The sequence below is a fragment of the Rhinolophus ferrumequinum genome (genome assembly GCF_004115265.2).
Source record: "Rhinolophus ferrumequinum isolate MPI-CBG mRhiFer1 chromosome 5 unlocalized genomic scaffold, mRhiFer1_v1.p scaffold_110_arrow_ctg1, whole genome shotgun sequence".
NCBI lineage: Eukaryota > Metazoa > Chordata > Mammalia > Chiroptera > Rhinolophidae > Rhinolophus > Rhinolophus ferrumequinum.
In genome coordinates, this window is record NW_022680355.1 from 11,685,453 (window position 1) to 11,691,764 (window position 6,312).

At 53.1% G+C, this 6,312-nt stretch overlaps 1 pseudogene; it reads left to right on the plus strand.

The window, feature by feature from the left end:
• Positions 1-5,317: 5,317 nt before the first annotated feature.
• On the plus strand, positions 5,318-5,413 carry LOC117019248 (uncharacterized; annotated as a pseudogene).
• The last annotated feature ends 899 nt before the right edge of the window (positions 5,414-6,312 follow it).

The following is a 6,312-nucleotide window of genomic DNA, read 5'->3' on the forward strand; positions in this document are numbered from 1 at the left end:
TCTGGACACTCGCTGTCCACCCGAACTTGTCAGAGAAGTGACTGAACACAATCTTTGCAAACAGGTAGGCCACTGATCTCGGGGAGAGTCTGGCGGGCGGGAGTGTGATCTTGAACCACTTTGCAAAGTTCCCCGTGTTTGAGAATCACATTCCTTTCTATGTGCTTCTCCCACAAACCAAAACAGACTCAAAGCAACTGAAACCAGCCTTAAAAAACAGAACCCACGCTGGAAAGGTGCCAAACATCTGTACACTGAATACAGTCTTTCCCCACATTTTCATTTTACTTATATGTTATTTATTTTACCAGCGCTGTTAGAGTACAATGCCAGGCGCTGTCTTGAGGGCTTTGCAAACAGTATTCTTTAATCCTCATAATAGCTCAACAAAGGGATGCTGTTATCATCTTTCTCTCTACCTTCAGAGGGGGAAACTGAGGTACAGGAGGTTAAGTGCCATGCCCAAGGTATGTAGCTAGTAAGTCGCCAGGATTCGAACCTGGGCCACGGGTTCCAGGGTCGATGGTCTAACGCACTGTGCTTCCTTCCATTCTGTCATGCTGGTCTGCATTTTCCACAAGTCTTCATAAGAACATCCGACAGGGGGTCCTGCAGGCAGGGTGCAAGTGCTGAGGATGTTGATAGCTGTTAACACTGTGGCAATGACTGAGCAGTGTCATTTACTGCCACACCACTAATTGGAAACTGCAGCCATGGGAGGTCTTTCTGCTGGAGCTGCGGCCCCTACAGCTTGCCTAGGTGCCCATAGAATGGTGCCGGTGGCAGTGTTCAGGGGCCCTGGGAAGGGCCGGGCATGATGCCTGCTCCACCAGGAGAGGCAGAGGCGGCGTCCCAGTGGCCCTCTGCCTGGCCTCTCCAAAACCTATAACAACCACACCTTTCCAGATTCCCTGACAGAAACAGCATCTTCTCTTCATTGTTCTTTGAGGGAGTTGGGCCCTAGGCAGCCTCACCTCCACACTTCTCTGCCAGAACCTGCAGCTCAGGATGACCCGTCGTCTTCTGTGGGTGACCCATGCTCACTGCAGACGTGGAGCTGGGAGGGAAAAGAAGCTGGTTCCCAGTTACAAACAATCCCAGCAGCTTGCCTGGCCTGAGCCCTGGGGGCTGGGGAAGGACGCAGGGGCACCTCAGATGGCTCGGCCCTCGCCCCTCTTCCCATGAATGGCACCTACTTGTGCAAGCACAGGCCACACCGGGCTTGCCCCGTTCCTGTGGGAGGGGTGACAAAGCTGACGTCTGTGTCACAGGGGGCGTGGGGCATGCGTCTCCCAGCCCTGGTTCTGGTGTAGGCACCGCCCCACTGCTTCTGGGGTGTTTGTTTGGCACACAGGAATTTTGTTCTGGGAGCCCCTGAGGTTTACAGAGCAAGGTCTGCTCTGAAGACACAGCAGATAAAAGCCCACCCCTGCTGCGGGTTAGGTGGGGGGTCTCCTACCCTGTCCGTGTTAGCGAGGCCGGTGGGCAAGGGCGTATGTGTCCCCAGGGAAAATGCGGAGGGGTATACACCATCCGCTACTCTCTGCATCTCTATAGTCGGCTAACAGCCCCTTCTTTCTGGGGTCGGACAGTTTCCCCGTCCTCTTCCAGAAGCTGGGACATTTTACAGGTGCTGCAAACACCTCGTGTGCCTTGTCAAGTGGCAGGTTGTGTGTTCACAACAACCCTGCAAAGTAGACGGGGGTGGGAGGGTGTCACTGTGCCCCATTCACAGATGAGAAACCCAGGACCCGAGAGCGACCGACGGAATGGCACCCACCCTGACTCATCGCAGGGGATTTCCCTTGAACACGAGGCTGAGCATTGAGGGTACTGTGCAGGGCAGGGGTGAGGGAAGTGAGGAAGGACCTGCAGAAACTTGAGTGACAGCCTTTTTTTATATTGGGGGCCTAGGACACCCCACTTGCCTCACCCTAGTCCTAGCCCTGTGGAACCCCTCTGTTATGTAGTCACAAGCCCAGTTGTCCCCATTCTCTACTCCAAGGAGAACCCACCCAAAACGTAGCAAGTATTGCCTCTCTGGGGCCCATCGTCTTGTTGTCCCCAGTCTATCTCCTCTGCTAGACTCCCGGTGCTCCTGGCCAGATCTGCCTTTCCTTAGGAAAACCAAAGGACACGCAGCGACAGACCTCCTGGGAGGGTGGACATGAGGGACCTTACAGATACGCCCTAGAGGGCTGGCATGCACTCCAGGCCTTTGAGTGACAGCTTCTCCAAGGGCACAGCTGGGACTGTGTGACGGAGAAACGGGGGAGCCAGAGCCAGGAGACTGGGTGTCCCCAGCGGGCTTAGTGAAGCTATTTTGAAGCTGGTTTATTGGGCAGCCAGGATGGCTTCCCCACGCCTGCATGGTGACTCAAGACGCTCTGGGCGCAGGGACATGCAGGCTGGGGGGAACAGCTCAGGGGAGGCCACATCAGTCAGGGGTGGGAGCAAAAGGAAGAGGGGGGACACTTGGAGGTGCCAGAGGTGTGGAGGTGGTGAGCTTCAGGGGGCGTCTCACCAGCTTGCAGGGCCACCTAGCTAGCCACCTCCTGTTACATGAGGGCTTGGCTGGCTGAGGGTGGCAGAAGCAGGTGAGCCTCGCCTCCTGGGGGCAGTGTGTGCCTTGTAGGCTCCAGTGGCCATGGCACCATCTGTCCTGAAGGGCCATCTGCCCCCGACTGAGGCTCTGCGGACAGTTCCCATCCCACTGGCTGAAGCCTGTGCCCGGCGCCCAGCCCTGCCTGGGCTTCACAGAGGTCCCTTGGCACAGTGCTGCGGAGGGAACAGTCGAGTGTGAGGCCTCTTCTGTTGCAACCCAACCCCTGTAACAGCTCCTGCTACCCCAGCCGCACACCGTGAAGCTCTGACTGCCGCTGCAAAGTCACCTCCTTGTGGCTCCTGTTGGTCCCCAGTTGGGTGGTCAGACCCTGAAACGTGATACCAGCCCTTGGAGCTCTCCTTCAGCTTCATTCCCAGCGCCCTCATGTTGTCCCCAAGCTCCAGGACTTGCCACGTCTAAGGAAGAAAAGCCCCACCACTACTTACCTGACCTACGTTGCTGCCTGGAGGGGGAGCGTCATGATAATAATTCAGAATCTACTGACCATTGAGAAACTACGGCGCAGATGTCTAGTCGGGTAGAACATGTGAGGAAACACGTGAATGGCATTACAGCGTAACAAGTGGTAAGAACGTTGCTCCAATGAGAGTGGTTACAAGACTTCCAGAAAGGGGACACCACAGGGCCCAAGGCTGTCCAGGCCTGAGGGAAGATTAGCGGCTTGAACTGAACTCGGGGACATGGAGAGAGCTTCAGAGGTGGGAGGGGAGGGCCGAGGAGAATGAGGACTCCTAGTTTCCAGACTAGAAAATCTAATAGACGCTTGCTAATTGCTCTCACAGAGGACTTAAGCAACCGAATTAAATAACACCTTTCAAGCAGGTCCATGAGGAGTGAGGCTGATGCCAGGAATTTCAAACACTGTTGGAGCAGAGTTTGGGGGTAAATTGTCTCATCTCATTACCCTTTTGCTATGCATATGATGGGGATGGAAGGAGAAAGCCTAGTCCACGGGGCAGGCCCAAGCCGCAGCCCCAGCATCCACCCGTGGGCCTCTCCCAGTCCCACCTTTGGGGAACACTAGCTGCTCACAGTCTGATGCAACCAGCCCCAGGCCTCTCTTCTGGGAGTCACTGGTTATAAAGTTATGTTTGATGCCAAGCTTCGATTCACCCTTGCGGTCTATGATTTTGAATCATTCTTCTCATGATCTAGGGGCCCAGTCCCTGCCTAACTGCCTTCCTTCTCCAAAATTTGTTTCCAATCTCCCACCTCATTGTGACTCTGTATCTACTCATACCCCCTGCCCTGCCCCCACAATAAAGGAAAACGAGTAACACGGTGACGAAGCGCCTGGACATCAGAACAGAGGAAGCGGAGGCTGGATGGCGTCCATGTCAAAGAGGCCGGTGGCTGAGCAAGACCCACTGGATCAAGACCGAGCTTCCTTCCCCGGGATTCAGGGCACTCTCCCGTTTATCACACCCCCCTCTTTACTTCTGCATATTCTGCCTCAGTAATGTCTCCTCATGGTCAGAATGGTCTCTTTCTCTATCCTATTTAGCCAACTTCAGCCAGCATGCCTTGAAGTCTTCATCTTATAGATTCTCAGAATTTTGGCAGGATGCTGTCAGTGTGGTGCAGACACAATTGCATTTTGCATTTATTTCTCAACACTTAATATATATGTAAAGCGCCCAACTAAGCCATTAGAAATAACTTAATTGGAAGATGACATAATCACCACTCTCTTCACTGCGTGAAGATTTGGGGAGGCTAGCTGACACAGGGACCTGAAATACCAAGTTCCCAGGCTACTGGCGGGGGACAGGGGGCTGGGGCTGGAGGTGGAATGTGCTCTCTGACCTGCAGCCATCGGGGCCCCAGGCTGAGCTCCCCGGGCACTGCCCCCACCTGTCACTGCATTTCACCCAGCCCCTGGAGAGGCCCAAAGCAGCTTCCCAGGCTCAGATGCAGGAACTTTTGAGGGCTGGGTCTGGAAGAGGCCCTTCTGGGTCACAGTGGCTCGGGGAGCTGGCCTCCCAGCACGAAGGCTCTAAGCCGGAGGTCTGCGCCAGCCAGGCGGGGGGTGGGGGGGAAGCTATAGGCTTCCTGGGAATAAGAGCAGGGCCTGCTTTCACCTGTTGTTCTCTGCCCTGACAGCTGTGGAGATGAATGAGCTGAGCCAACGCGGAGAGGCTGGCTGCAGCCCCGGGTGGCCTGTGCACACACACACACACACTGTTGCCGTCATATCCTTTGGAATGTGACCGAAACTCAGGCTGACTCACAGCCTCCAAACCATGATGCCACCACAGCTAGGAGCTTCTGCTGACCGAGCCTGAAGCTGGTCTGTTCCAGGATCTTGGGCTGCGTTCCTGCTGGCGGTGCCTCGGGAAGATCCCTCTCATTCTGGAATACAAGTGGGTCTGACAGAGAGGGCGGCATGGCTGCAGCTGTGTTTTCCACCAAGGTCAGTGTCGGCAGCCCCTCCAGGCCTCACCTGTAACAACTGCTCCTCAGCCGCCTAGGAGGCAGATGCAAACAGGTTACCCATGACAGCCACAGTTTCATGCCTTTCCCTGTTCATGGTGTTCAGAACTCTTTCTCTGTCACATTTAGCAAACGTCATCCAGGAAGCCTTGAAGTCCTTATAGAGTCTCAGAATTTAGGCAGGATGCTATCACAATAGAATTTCTCATTGATGTTTTCGATGCTTAACATATATGAAGCACCGAGCAAGGCCATTAGAAGTAACTTAAGTGCTAGCGTTGGAACAATCCAGAGAAAATTAGCATGGTCTCTGCACAAAGATAACACACAAATTTTGAAGCAGTCCATATTTTTGGATGTGTTAACTAACCTAATTGTGATGATCAATTTTGCAATACAGACATACTTATATAAAATCACCTCTTTGTACACCGTAAACGTACACAATGTTATATGTCCATTATACATCAATAAAGCGGGGAAACAAAACAAAAAAAGAAAGCACTTAAAAGGATGATGACACAGGGGGCCGGCCTGGTGGCTCAGGCAGTAAGAGCTCCATGCTCAGAACTCCGAAGGCTGCCGGTTCGATTCCCACATGGGCCAGTGGGCTCTCAACCACAAGGTTGCCAGTTCAATTCCTCGAGTCCCGCAAGGGATGGTGGGCTCTGCCCCCTGCAACTAAAATTGAACATGGCACCTTGAGCTGAGCTGCCGCTGAGCTCCTGAATGGCTCAGTTGGTTGGAGTGTGTCCTCTCAACCACAAGGTTGCCGGTTTGACTCTGGCAAGGGATGGTGGGCTGCAACCCCTGCAACTAGCAACGGCAACGGCAACTGGACCTGGAGCTGAGCTGCGCCCTCCACAACTAAGACTGAAAGGACAACAACTTGAAGCTGAACGGCACCCTCCATAGCTAAGATTGAAAGGACAACAACTTGACTTGGAAAAAATAAAAGGCCTGGAAGTACACACTGTTCCCCAATAAAGTCCTGTTCCCCTTCCCCAATAACAACTAAGACTGAAAGGACAACAACTTGAAGCTGAACGGCACCCTCCATAGCTAAGATTGAAAGGACAACAACTTGACTTGGAAAAAATAAAAGGCCTGGAAGTACACACTGTTCCCCAATAAAGTCCTGTTCCCCTTCCCCAATAAAATCTTTAAAAAAAAATTAACAAAATACTAATGATTGCTTCTCCAAAAAACCAAAAGCAAATACTTTCTATCAAGATTAAAAAGAAAAAAGAAAA